The following is a 15,096-nucleotide window of genomic DNA, read 5'->3' on the forward strand; positions in this document are numbered from 1 at the left end:
CTTCTGTTGATAATTCTCTGTTTATATCTGTAAGCCATTTTTAATTAGATTATTTGGTAATTTGATGTTACATATTTTGGAGATCAGTCCTCTGTCTGATGTGGGGTTAGTGAAGATCTTTTCCCATACTGTAGGTTACCATTTTGTCTTAGTGACTGTATCCTTTGCCTTACAGAAGCTTCTCAGTTTCAGGAGGTCCCATTTATTGTTTCTCTCAGTGTCTGTGCTCTGGGGTTATATTTAGTAACTGGTCTCCTGGCCCCATGCATTCAAGGATACTTTCCACTTTCTATTCAATGAGGTTCAATGTGGCTAGATTTATGTTGGGGTCTTTAATCCATTTGTGGTGTGGCAAAGTTTTTTGTTATGTGTGTTGCTTTTATTGATTAATATAGAAGGTACTTTTGGGCAATGGCTTAACAAAATATAGTCAGGCTGGAAGATATATAAAGAAAGTAAGCAGAGTTAGAAGCTATGTAGCTCAGCCAGTTTCAGAACTTTACCCAGTAAGCCACAGCCACGTGGTGATACACATATTAATAGAAATGGGTTATTTTAGGATATAAGAGCTAGCTAGAAATACACTTAAGTGATTGGCCATGCAGTGATTTAAATAATAGTTTCTGTGTGATTATTTCAAGTCTGAGTGGCCTCTGCCAACACATTTGGACTTAAGTTTTGTGCATGGGAATAGATATGGATCTATTTGTGTTCTTCTACATGTTGACATCCACTTATGCCGGCACCATTTGTTGAAGATGCTTTCCTTTTTCCACTATCTAATTTTAGCTTCTTTATAAAAAAAAATCAGGTGTTCATAGGTGTGTGAATTAATATCAAGGTCTTTGATTCGATTCCATTGGTCCACCTGTTTGTTTATTAGCCAATATCAAGCTCTTTTCATTACTGTAGCTCTATAATAGAGCTTGATGTTGATGCCTCCAGAAGTTCCTTTAGTGTAGAAGATTGCTTTGCCTATTCCAGATTTTTTGTTTTTCCATATGAAATTGAGTATATTCTTTTGAAGTCTGTGAAGGGATTTGTGTTGGGATTTTGCTGGGGATTACGTGGAATCTGTAGATTGCTTTTGGTAATATTGCATTTTTTTTACTATGTCGATCCTACCTATCCAAGAGCATAGGACATATTTTCATTTTCTGATGTCTTCTGAAATTTTTTTTATTCAAAGAATTTAAGTTCTTATCATACAAGTCTTTCACTTCTTTGGTTGGTGTTTCCCCCAAGATATTTTATGTTATTTGTGGCTATTGTAAACGCTGATGTTTCTCTGTGGGTGGAAGAGGAAGGAGGAGGAGAACATGAGGGAAGGGGATGCTTAAGAAGGGGGAAGGACAGAGAGGGAGAGAAAGAGTATAGATATCTTGATTGAGGGAGCCATTAAAGGGTTAGTGAGAGACATGGCACTAGGAAAATTCCAAGGAATCCAGCTAAGACTCTAACAAATAGTAGAGAGGATGTCTAAACTGACCTACCCCTGAAATCAGATTGATAACTACCTTAATTAATCAAAGAACCATCATACAGTAACTGATTGACGCAGGTACAGAGATCTACAGCAAAGCACTGGGCCAAGGTAGAAGAGACCAGTTCCAGAGAGGGAGGAGCGATAGGATAATATGAGCAAAGGGGTCAAGACCATGATGGTGATACCCATAAAAACAGCTGACCGGAGCTAGTGAGAGTTCACTGACTCTAGACTGGCAGCGAGGGAAACAGTATAGGAACAAACTGGACCGACTGAATATTGGGGTCACTTGTGAAGCTTGGGTAGTCTGTGGGGCCACTGGCAGTGGGACCAAGATTTATCACTAGTGCTTGAACTGACACCTTGGAGTACATTCTATTTGAAGGGATACCTTGCTCAATCTAGATATAGGTAGAGGGCCTTGGTCTTGCCTCCAATGAAGTGTCTGACTTTGTTGACTCCCCCTGGGTGGTCTTACCATTTCTGAGGAGTGGACAGGGCAGGGGGGAAAACAGGAGCAGGGGAGGGAATGGGAATTGGGATAGCTATGTAACATGAGAAAAGATTGTATTAAGAAATATTAATAAAAAATCAAGAGAAGAAGAAGGAGAAGAAGAAGAAGAAGAAGAAGAAGAAAAGAAGAACTGAGTTATATAGAGATTGAGGCCAAGAAAGTGTTGGAATGACTTTCTTTAATTAGCTACATGATGTTTTCATTTCATTTAAAAAGAAAAACAAAGAAAACAAAAGCTGCATAAAAAGGCTTTATGGAAACCCACTACTTAGCTAATTTAAATATATAATTTTAAACGGGCTAACTAGTTCAGCAATTAGGATCACGTGTTGCTTTTGCTTTTGCAGAGGATCTGTGTTCTACGCCCAGAAGCTACATGGCAGCTCACAAGCATCTACAACTCAAGGAGCAGGGGATCCTAAGTCCTCATCTAACCTCCATGGGAATCAAAAAGGTACATGGTGCACATAAACACATGCAGACAAAACATTAACATGTAAATAAATATAAAATATTAAATATATAAAGCTTATGGAAAAGGGGAATCTAAAAGTATTCAGCATAAGTAGATAATCCTGCTCCCAGAAAACATAACTTACTAAACGAAAAATCTCAATGCCATGCATGGAACATTTAGTCAAACACACATTCTTGGTTGGCCACCATAACTGGATGGCAAAACTCTACAGCTAAAGGCACCACATGCTTTGGTTTTAGGATATAGAGAAACCAAGACAGGGAAACTTTTCTCCTGTTGGCTAGCTTGCAAGTGCCAGAAGGTGTTTTGTAGGTCTGTGGGGTAGGAAAGAGATCAATGACCCTGCATACTACAGTACTAACCTGACAGGCAAGACGTGTCTGCTGGAGCAATAGTGGCTCAACTGTGATGGGGAGGGAGGGAGATAACCATCTGCTTTCTGATTGGAGTTGAGATCTCTTGCACAAGAGGGAATTCATGCCTGGTGCTCTAAACCTGACAAAAACAAACACCCTGGCTACTGTACTAGTTTGCTTTCTGTTGCTGTGTGTAGTAATAAGAGTGGCGGGGCTGCGTTCCCAGCACCCCGGCCGCCTGCTTGGCTAGCTTATGCCCCGAAATAATTACACTGACACTGTATTCTTTTAATCACTGCTTAGCCCATTTCTATCTAGCCACTTCTAGGCTAATTCTCACATATTAATTTAGCCCATTTCTAATCATCTGTGTAGCACCCATAGGTGCGCTTACCGGGAAGATTCTAGCCTATGTCCATCCTGGGTCGGAGCTTCATCGCGTGTGTCTGCCCGGGAGCGGGGCATGGCATCTCTCTGTGGCGTCTGCTCCCTAGAGGAGAGCTGTAGAGTCTGAGCTCACTTCCTCTTCCTCCCAGCATTCTGTTCTGTTTACTCCACCTACCTCTGTTCTAACCAATAAAATGGGCCAAGGCAGTTCCTTTATTAGCCAATGACCTTCCTCCATCAGCTGTGATAAAACATTAATTAAAGGCAACTTGAGAGAGAAAAGCATTTCATTAGTTTATAGATTAGAATTCATCAAGGGAAGCCAAGGAAGGAACTCAAGGCAGGAACTGAAGCAGAGGCCATGGAAGAACACATCTTACTGACTTGTTTCCCATGGCTCATTCAGCTTCCTCTTTTATAAAACCCAAGACCACTTGTCCATTGGTGCTACAGTCCACAGTGGGATGGGTCTTCCCAAATCAATCATTAACGGAGAATATGCCCCTACAGACTTGCCTACAGGCCGATGTGATGAGGCATTTTCTCCACTGACATTCCCTCTTCTCAGATGATTCTAGCTGGTTGACAAAGCAAAACTAAAGGAAAAGCTGAGTGACAATTATTCCTAGTGTATAAACTAAAGATATGACCACTGTGTGCTATGGTTAAGGAGAAGGTTTTATTGTAGGTAAGAGAGACAACAGCCAGAAGCATCTGGAAGAGTCCAGAGCAGGGGGAGAAAAAGTCACCTGAACATGGCCAACAGACTGGAGCTGGGCAGGAGAGAAGCAGAAAGCAGAACTGAAAGAGGAACAGGAACAGGAAGAGAGGGAGAACATGGGAGAAAGAAGGGAAGGAAAGGAGAAAGATAGAGAGAGGCGACAAAGAGAGTGAGCATAGACAGAACAGCAGGGTCATAAGGACAATGAGTAGCTGTGGGGAGGGAAGTCTGGGCTGTGGGAGTTCAGGGTAGGGGAGGGTGAGGAGGGCTGGGATGCTAGCATTGACTTTGAAATGTATAACAGGTTCTTGTGATACTGAGGGAGCCTGGAGGCCAGCAAGGGTTTTAATATGCTACTAGGCACCACAGGTGGCCATTTGTCCATTCTGTCTTTTGGAAATTTGGGAAAATGGAGTTTCCTTTGACCTGATACCTAGAGTCCCAAACTACATGGTTTTGGACAGCCCTGACGTATTCCTGGAGTCTAGAAGACTGTGCACCATTTAAAGCTGTGTGCCTGAGAGGACTAGAAACACACTCAGAAGAGTATGAGCTTGCTTGCGGTACTGCATCTGGAGGATATTGGAGGCTCTTCCCAAGGAGGAGAGGCCTGAGACATAGTTCTCAGCTGTTTGGCTCAGTGTTGCAGGCATAGCCCACGGGTACCCAGAGTCACTCAGCAAAGACTGGAAGATTTTATTGTTGTTCTTGTTCCCAGGAATTTACAGAAACCTTTGCCTAATTATTAACTGCATCTGGGCAAATCAGTGTCTGTACACAACAAAGGACACAGATGTTAGAGAATCGGTTGGGGAAAACTCACTGAAGAAGCTACAATACAGTGAAAAGCAGCAACAGCAGTCTTGGGAGACAGAAGAGTAGCTATCGAAAACACCATTTAAAATATCTAGTTTTCAAAATGACAATACAATATGAGAAAATATAACAAACAAGAGGAAGAACAATCAACCAAAATGTCAATTGAAAAGGCCCAGATTTTAGCCCGATTTAAACAAAGATTTAATTCAGTCATTTTAAAATATGTTCAAAGAAAGCCATGTCTAAGGAACTAAGAGAAAGCAAAGTGTTATCCGAAAGAATTTTAATAAAGAGAAAATTACTGTGAAGAGGCGGGTATATATTACAGAGTTGGAAACTCCAATAAAAACATTAAAACGTCACCAGCCAGCTCCAATTTGAATGTGAACAGGCAGAAGAAAGAATCCACAGACCAGCCGATGGGCCTACTGAAGTTATCCTGAATAGGGGAAGGGTGGGAAGAAATGCATCCAGGGCTTCAGTGTTTCCTCCACATGTGTGAAGAATGTAAGCCATCCCCATGCTCACAACAAGAAGCTGAACAAACTGAAAATCAGCAACTCTACAGAGGTCAGCTAGAGAGCTGAAGTCAGGACAGAGAGCCAGCCCACCCACACAGACAGTTTAATAGAGAACCACAGCTCACCAGCCACAGTGAGACCCTAAAATGGTCATTACCATATGTCCTGGAGATAGGGGCGGGCTAGCTGCAGAGTTGTGACCTCCTGGATGCCCAGTCTGAAAGTGAGAAAGATGTATACTCTAAATGTTGGAAATGTAAATATATGTTTAATTTTACAGGGTTGGAAATTAAAAGGTTGCCTTGAGTCTCAGACATGGTCTTGAATATTTAATATAATTTTCAAATTATACATATATACATATATATATTTCTAAAACTGCATATAATATTTACCTCATCGAGATGCATACTTGGATATCTATGATCCTAGGTGACAGGTGTAATGTTAGGCTCAAAAGGAAGGGACTCAGGTAACTTGATTCAGCTGAAAACTGAACTTGCTCATCAGAGAAATACTTATGTTCTTGGCAAGAAATCTGGCTTCTGAACAAGGCCTCAAACAAGAGTAATCTCAGTAGGAGGGATGGATCTTTCTCTTAAGTTATTTTATATTTTAAACTATGAAAAGATGGAGCCTGAAAAGAAACTGAAAAGAAAAAAATCAAACAATAGAAACCTGACTCAAATAGGTATTCTCTTTAACTTCCTTGTTTTGCAGTTATTTAACCATGAGGTGTGAGACACGGCCAGTGTCGCTGAGTGTGTGCTTGAATCCTAGTGAACAGCTTCACCTCATTTCACTGTACAACTGAACACAGCCAAACACCTGTAGCTTATAATGTCAAGGGTGTTTAAAACCTCAATCCATCATTCTGTTTAAATAATTGATACAGTGACCAGTTTTTGATTGGCAGATTCTCAACTGTTAGACTTTAAATGGTACAAAATAGTCTCTATTTCTTGAAGCTAAAATATGCCCTGATGTGGGTCAGAATTTGGCATTGTGATGAAGGGGGCTGTAAGCTGTCAGAGGTTGGCTTGGAGTGGTGGTAATTTCTAGCAGCCCTGGCAGACCTTATCTCTCCCTCGGTGGAGTTCATTGGTCTGTCTCTGAACTGCTCTAAGAGAGTTGTTTAGATCCTGTGCTCAAATCACGGGTTTGAGAAACTGCAGGTTTCTGAAGCATCCTATTTCAGAAACTGCTTTCTTCTATTTTGAGGCGTGTGTGCACGCACGTGTTTTAAATAATTGTCGTTAATTCAGTGCTAGACGGCTTGATTCGGTAAGTATGCTTTGTAGTCAGACTCTTTTCTGTTGTCTCTGGGTTTGCTGCTCCCAGTTTCAGATATTAGACTAAGTCCAGGAAATGGGACTTGGTGGTAAGGTTAAGTGTTTAGCAGGGAGACATAGTCTGCTGGAAGACAGAATGAGGCACAAGAAACTCCTGAGCAAGCTGGCTCATGGTCTGAGCAAGCCTGTTTCAGCCTCAGCAAGGGGTTGGCTCTATACCTTCAGAATCTTTTTAACCCTGAGAAAGCATAACCTACTTTGCTTCTTTGTGGGGGTCTCCCACCCCTCAAAAATACACTGCTTTCAAAATACTTTTTTTTTCTCAGCAGATTTGGGCAATAACAAATTTGTGTCATTCCCTCAGTCCTTAAAACCGGTCTCCCTAATGTATTGGTGGAGTGATTTCCGATTCAGTAAGCATGGTTTAGAAGGTGTGGGAAGCTCCAGTGCAGGCTTCTCATTCGCTGTGGGTCCCTCACTCCCTGTGCAAAGCAATTATTCTCTGTCATCCTCATTTCCAGATATTTGGATTTTACAGTCAAGTCTTTTGGTTGTTGTTGTTTTGTTTTGTTTTGTTTTTGTTTTTTGAGACAGGGTTTCTCTATGTAGCTTCGAGCCTGTCCTGGAACTTGCTCTGTAGACAAGGATGGCCTTAATCTCAGAGATTCACCTGCCTCTGCCTCTTGGATGCTAGGATTAAAGTCATGTGCCACTACTGCCTGGCTCAAATCCCTTTTCAACCACAAATAAACTCTCTTACCCACCTGAGGTCAGCGTGGACCTCCCTGGACAGAGTTCCTTCTACTTACACACATGAGGATCCATGTTTGGTTTCTTTCTTCTTCACTTGGGGATGGGACATGGGGCAGCAGTGGCCAAGTGGCTGCTGAATTTGGGATTGAAGCCACCTTTGCTGCCTGATCTTCTCTTCCAGGTGTGGAAGATGTTAGACGTGAATACGAAGATTATCATTGCCGTTTTTAGCGGTATGGTGTCTGGTGTAATTATGCTGTTAATCACTGCCTATTTTCTTGTCTTGACAGCAGTCAAGGAAGTCAAGTAAGTCATGCTAGTAGGAATGAAGAACACTTCTGTAATGGGACACTGGGCCCTCTACAGTGGCTTCTTGTAGGGAAAGTCAAGGACCACTTGTCAGGTCTGAGAGGATGGGGATAGATGGGGACAGAAACTTGAGGGTTTTCCTTCAAGCTTGGAGTTGACAGCTTATGAGTCCACTGTTCTCAGCTGGAGTGTGTGTGTGTGTGTGTGTGTGTGTGTGCAGGCACATGTGTGCCAGCATTCCTTTCTGTCACCAAGGAGTGTGCCTTCAGTATTTAACAGGACCCTGGCTGAGCCCCCTTTCCCTTTCTGGCACTCAAGAAAAGATCATCCGGCTCAAACCCATTACTGCGGAGTCTTCTTGTAATCATGGGGCTGTGATGAGTATAGCATCTATACAGATTCTGGCACCCTGCCAACTTGTTTTTGTGACACCAACAAAGAACTCTGACATGGCTGGGGAGGAGCCCCAAAGCTTCACAATCAGTATTTCTTTTTTAGTAGAATATTTTATTTTTTCAAAATAATTTGTTATGTTTATACTCTTACTTACTCTTTAATATGGGTTTCATGTTCTTTGTATAAACGCACAATAATAAAAATAATCTTATACCTTCCCATGATGGTGCTGATGGTTACGAATGTTCTTTAGTCTAATGTTTTTTGCTCATTTTGAGACTTCAGCCAATAATACTATGTTGTAAGATAAGCATGAGAATTAGAGTAGAACATAAAAAGGGGGCATGCAAACAATTTTGAAGATGGGATATCATTTTGCTGAATGCCTAAATTTTTAGAAGTACTTTAAAATTATGTTTAAGACTGGAACTTCCTAAGCCCAAAGAGAAAAATGATTCCTCTGAGATGAGTTTTCAGGGCTAAATTCTGATTGAATTTTGTTACATGGGATTCCTTTTTCTTTTTTCTTCCATTCTTTTTTTAAACTGTATTGTACTTAAAACCTTACTTTTAAAATTGAAGATAGATTTTTCCATACAATCTATTCATTTGTTTTGTCCTACGCGATTTTATTTGTTCTTTTTTTTGAGTTTATTTTATTTTTTAATTTATTTATTTATTAAGGATTTCTGCCTCCTCCCCGCAACCGCCTCCCATTTCCCTCCCCCTCCCCCGATCAAGTCCCCCTCCCTCATCTGTTTGAAGAGCAATCAGGAGGGTTCCCTGACCTGTGGGAAGCCCAAGGACCGCCCACCTCTATCCAGGTCTAGTAAGGTGAGCATCCAAACTGCCTAGGCTCCCCCAAAGCCAGTACGTGCAGTAGGATCAAAAACCCACTGCGATTGTTCTTGAGTTCTCAGTATTCCTCGCTGGTGGGAATGCAAACTTGTGCAACCACTCTGGAAAGCAGTGTTTCGGTTTCTCAGGAAATTCGGAATCAACCTACCCCTGGATCCAGCAATACCACTCTTGGGAATATACCCAAGAGAGGCCCTATCATACAACAAAAGTATATGCTCAACTATGTTCATGGCAGCATTGTTTGTAATAGCCAGAACCTGGAAACAACCTAGATGCCCTTCAACGGAAGAATGGATGAAGAAAGTATGGAATATATACATATTAGAGTATTACTCAGCAGTAAAAAACAAGGACTTCTTGAATTTTGCATACAAATGGATTTTATTTGTTCTTATTTTATTTTTTTTCTTGAGCTTTCTGTTTGTTTTCTAATGAAGGAAAGTAAGAAAGACTACGGACTTCAGGAGGTGGAAAGGTGGAGAGAATCTGGGAGGAGCTGAGCTGTTTGGAAGCATAGTCAGAATAGATTTTTTTTTCTGCCTTTGACTGAGGAAATTAATCCTTTGTTGGCTTTCTCTGAAGGTGATGCCAGGCAAAACAGTACCGATGTCCCTCAAGGCCCACCAATAGCTTCCCTCTAGACCTCTAACCTGACTTAAGGCAAAGCAGGCTCCTTGAGGGGAGGTAGAAAGTGTAGTCCACGAGGAGCTGCACTGCTGAAGAGCTTAATGAGTTTGCTAATTCATCCGAACAGAAAAAGGTAACATTTCAGGGGCTGGGTGTGAGCACATCTTCTGCTGAGGGTGGAGAGACTTCTACCTCAGGTGAGATAAACCCTTAAGAATCTGAGGCCTCAAAGTTCTCAGCTTCAACAGCCCCACCCCCATCCCCATGGCAAGTTACAGAATCCTACTCTTTACTAATAAATGCCCTTGCTTTAATTGCCAAAAGAGGCTGGGACTTGAATTTTCCCTGCAACTCAGCCAATCTTACAATGAAGGCTTTCGTTTGATTTTCTGCAACTTGAGCTCTATGGCCTCTGGAGAGAAGATTCTCTTTCAGGACACACTTAGAACCTGTAGGCTGTTTTTGCACAACTGGCACTGGCCAGTTTTATCACTGAGTTCATCGTTGTCCTGCATCATATTCTGAGATGCCAGAAGTTAGTTCATTTTATCATGAGCTCATTCTTCATCAACTTACACAGACTCTAGGAGCAACCAACCGGCAGTTTTATACACAGAATCATCAAATCACAATTGGTGATTTATGTTAACCAAATTTAATTTTTGATTACTTTTACTTTTGTAAAAATAGTTCACACCATGGGCTTTCGGTGCTCTCCAAGCTTCGAAGAGAGGTTTCAGTAACTGAAGAAGCTTCGGTAATTGTAGGACGGCAAACCAAAAAGCCTATTCTAGATACTTTAACAATTCATCCTTATACTTCTGTTGTTCTAGAACCTCTTCTGATACCAAATCTGTATTAGTCAGGGTTCTCTAGAGGAACAGAACTTACAGAATGAAAACACACACGTGCAAACGAATTAGAAGAGTAGCTTATGGGCCATGGTCCAGCTAGTCCAACAATGGCTGTCTACTAACAGAAAACCTAAGAATCCAGCAGCTGTTCAGTCCACAAGGCTACATGTCTCAGCCGGTCTTCAGTATACACCAGAATACTAAAGTAGGCTCTAATGCCAGTGAAGGGATGGACTTGCCAGTGAGAGCCAGAGCAAGTAGGCAGAGGGCAGGCTTCCTTTGTCAATGTCCTTTATAATAGGCTGCCTTCAGAAGGTGTGGCCCAAAGCAAAGGTGGACCTCCCTACCTCAAAAGATCCAGATAAAAGGTGTATTTTTCCACCCCAAAGGTCCAGACTAAAAGTGGGTCTTCCCTCTTTAAAGACTTAACTCTCACAGTGTGCTCAGCTGCTTGGGTTCTACCTAATTCCAGATGAAGTTGACAACCAAGAACAGCCATCACAAACAGTGTGCCACAAAGCCCGAACTTAGAAATCAGTTTTTCAAAACACAGGACATGCACTGTACCCAGTCCACATAGGCACCATTTATGTGAGCTACAAGGATAAGTGAGTTTTGTTTTAGCTCCCTATAAACTAGCTTTGAGATGTCCAATCTAGTTTCACTCCTTATTTTTGCTTTTATTGGCCCTCTGATGAAAAGCTCTGCTTTCATCTCTGCACAGCTCATCGGTGACTCCCAGTCACAAACTGTTAAGAGAAACATCGATTCCATCTTGCAATTGGATTTGCTATGACTTTGCTTTGTAACTGGAGATCACTGCTCAGGATACCTAAGAGGTTTCCGGCCCTTCTGTTATCATCACTCCAGAGATAAGTCACAGTTACTGTCCCCAAGAGTCAACAAAAGAACAAAGCCTTGGCCAGCCACTGTGGTACAGGTCTGTAATCCCGAGGATCATCAGAAAGTCCAAGGTCAGCCTTGGCTATGGAAGCAGTGTGTAATCTAAACCCTCAAAGACAACTTCCTGTCAGAGTCAGTGCTGCAGACATGGTTCTGGCAGGCACCTGCAGCAACTGGAGGAGCTCCCTCCCCATTTAGGGACCTCTACTCGGAGAAAGCCAAATCGTCAGCATGATGAAGGAAAGAATTTCAGGATAGGCTGATATGAAGCAGAGCTGTGGTTTATTTTAAAAGTTTAAGAACAGAGGTTAATAGAGAGGTGCTCAGGGAAAAGCAAATGACATCCAAAATATGAGTGTGGGATTAAGGGAGAGCATCCTTCACTTCTGCCTAACAGTCAAACATAGGATTTTGTTGATTTTCAGTTATATCTTGAGAGGGTTGTTAAGTGTAAATGTGATCACAGGAAGACTCCTGAGGTATGCTGGGCAGGGACTGTAACACACTAGACCACAGGGGTGGGGGGCAGGAATTTGGGATATATTCACTGTGAACAAAAGCTGTTTTGTTAGTGGGATTCCCAGAAAACATCTAGGAGAACATTAAGGGCATCCTCAAAGCCATGTACACTCAGGCCTTAAACTTGGTTTATTGCTACCTTAACATTCTTTTACAGTTTTTTTCAATAAGGGTCTCACTATGTAGGTAGGTTTGGCTAGCCTAGAACTTGCTATGTAGACCAGGCTAGCCTCCAACTCAGAGATCAGCCTGTCTTGGACTCTGAGTGCTGGGATTAAAGGTGTGCACCATCATGCCCAGCTTTTTAACTTTCTTTTTTGAGGATGTTTCTATATAAAAGAAATATTGCCTATATGTTGGCAGCCTTTAGAGCAAATATTAGTGGTGACTGTCCTGGAACTCTTGATTTTCAGGTAGTAAGAGGCTGCAACCACACTTTAGAGGGAACAGAGCAGTGAAGTAGCTCCAGGTGTGGCAGGACCAGGACGTGAGTTCTGCGTCTCAGGCCTAATCTAGCAGGGACAGGATCTGAGAAACATCTATAAACTCAGGCAGAGAAGCACAACACAGCACAAACACGTACAGTGAGGTGCAGAAAATCCAGTTCATCTCACAGAGGAATTCCTTGAGCACCTCCTGTTCTACAATACTGGGCTCTGCAAGAGAAGATTTGGGTGCATAGGCCAGAGAATCAGTTCAGGAAGGAAAGTCATGGCTGGTAAAGACCAAGCTAAATAAGATTCAGGCTTCAAAGAGGTACACACAAGACACAGAGATGGAGAAGGGTCCTTACAGGAGATGGAAAGGGCAGCTGGAGACAAGGGAAGCACCCTCGGTGTGAAGACATTTAAATGTCTCCCAAGGTCATCAGAGATAAGACAGGAGACCACAGGCAGTTAAGAGCTGCTGGTGGCCAATCACAGGAAGGTCTCAGAGAAGACCTCCTAGCTCTACTAAGTGCTGGCAGATTCTTATCACTGTCAGAGAAAGAATTTAGAGAAGAGAAAAGAAAAGAGGGCGGTTTTATTACAGAGCAAAAGTACACACAGAGGCAGTGAGGACTCCTCGAGCCCTTATGCACAGGCCCTTCTTGGTGGTCTTATCTTAAACTATTTTCACTAGGGCCACTTGACAGGGAACATTTCATTTCTTTGTCATGGCAGGGTGCACAGCACAGATCAAGCGTGATATTCACTTACCATAAACATCCTATCCCATAAACATATCAAGCTGTTACCTGAATCTGGAGGTTCTGTTACCAGCCACTTCTACCAATATATATATATATATCAAGAGACAGAAAAAGGAAATGGGTTTTGCTTACAGTTTTCATCAGAACTGGGGGAACATGGAGGTCAGGGGAATGGTCCTTTCTCCCCATTTTCCTATAGCAGTGTTACAATTCACAGAAAGAAAAAAACAAAAGTCAGACAAGTAAATATATGCATATGTAGACTGAGCTGTGAAATAACTCATCAGGGTTGGGTGATGGTCGCGCACACCTTTAATCCCAGCACTCCGGAGGCAGAGGCAGGTAAATCTCTGTGAGTTCAAGGCCAGCCTGGTCTACAAGAGCTAGTTCCAGGACAGGTTCCAAAGCTACAGAGAAACCGTGTCTCAAAAATCCAAAGAAAAAGAAATAACTTATCAGAACTATGAGTCATCTTTTCTGACGGGAAGGTGTGGGGGTGTTCTAGTAGGCTCCAGGCTATTCTCACTCCCAGCACAGGACTTCCTAGAGAGGTTGTAATTTTTCAGGGCTCATGTTACACTATGACACACACTGTATCCTTTATGAGATGTGTTTCCAACTTTCATCCTTCTTGCTTTCCTGTAAGATCTCACTGGCCCCTGCCTGCTCCCTGGTCAGGCCCTTTGTGGATCAGGGATGGGAACGCAGGGATTTGCAGTGGAGATGAGGCTGGAAAGGTGTGTCAGGCTAAGATGAAGATGGTTTCAAAGCCTTCAGTTAGGGCTATAGTCCTGTCTTACAGACATGGGGAGCCCAGCTAATGAGGGCACTGAGGGCACTACCAAGTCATGTAGGTATTCTGTAAATTCAGGAGGAACCACGACTGCCAAAAACTGCAAAAGCACTAACTGGAGCCGTAAGTGAGCTCAGAAGGTGACACCTTAATCTACACATGGTATGACTATCCCACCAACTATGGCCCAAGACCAGCAAAAGTGTTCTGTGTCCCATATGCTATGTCACCTCTGCCGTATGATCGAGAAACAACAGGCATTTAAAAGAACAGTTTGCCAAAACAATGGATAAGTATGAAATATTCTTTTCTTGAAAAAAAAAAGGAAGGAAGAAAAGAAGTAAAAAACCCCAACATAAGCAAATTAGCAAACAGGGTTCTATTTACTTTCAGGTGGTCTTAAGAGCAGATGCGTTTGGATGCAGCTGCATTACCACCATGGACGTAACAGTTAAGTTCTGAAAATTCAGTCTGGTGATTGAAGACTCCTAGATTCATACATCTTAATCCTCATTTTAGATTCTCAGAATGTCACACATCATACATGCTAGAAAAGGGCTCTGGGAGAAGAACCTGTCAGTTCCAGCGAAAAATTTCCTTCCATTTTACCTGCAGCACCACATCCGAAATAGGATTGAAAACGAGCAATCTACAGCTGCACTGCAATGAACCAGAGCACTGCCCCTCTCTCATAAACTACCCCAGACTGCCAACACCGCACACAGTCATCTCAGATACACAGCCTCAGTGTAAACTACCCCAGACTGCCCCAACACCGCACACAGTCATCTCAGATACACAGCATCAGTGTAAAATACCCCAGACTGCCCCAACACCGCACACAGTCATCTCAGATACACAGCATCAGTGTAAAATACCCCAACACAGCACACAGTCATCTCAGATACACAGCCTCAGTGTAAACTACCCCAACACAGCACACAGTCATCTCAGATACACAGCCTCAGTGTAAACTACCCCAACACAGCACACAGTCATCTCAGATACACAGCCTCAGTGTAGACTACCCCAACACAGCACACAGTCATCTCAGATACACAGCATAAGTGTAAAATACCCCAACACTGCACACAGTCATCTCAGATACACAGCCTCAGTGTAAACTACCCCAACACCGCACACAGTCATCTCAGATACACAGCATCAGTGTAAACTACCCCAGACTGCCAACACCACACACAGTCATCTCAGATACACAGCATCAGTGTAAACTACCCCAACACCGCACACAGTCATCTCAGATACACAGCATCAGTGTAAACTACCCCAGACTGCCAACACCGCACACAGTCAT

The sequence above is a fragment of the Microtus pennsylvanicus genome, chromosome 5 (assembly GCF_037038515.1).
Source record: "Microtus pennsylvanicus isolate mMicPen1 chromosome 5, mMicPen1.hap1, whole genome shotgun sequence".
NCBI lineage: Eukaryota > Metazoa > Chordata > Mammalia > Rodentia > Cricetidae > Microtus > Microtus pennsylvanicus.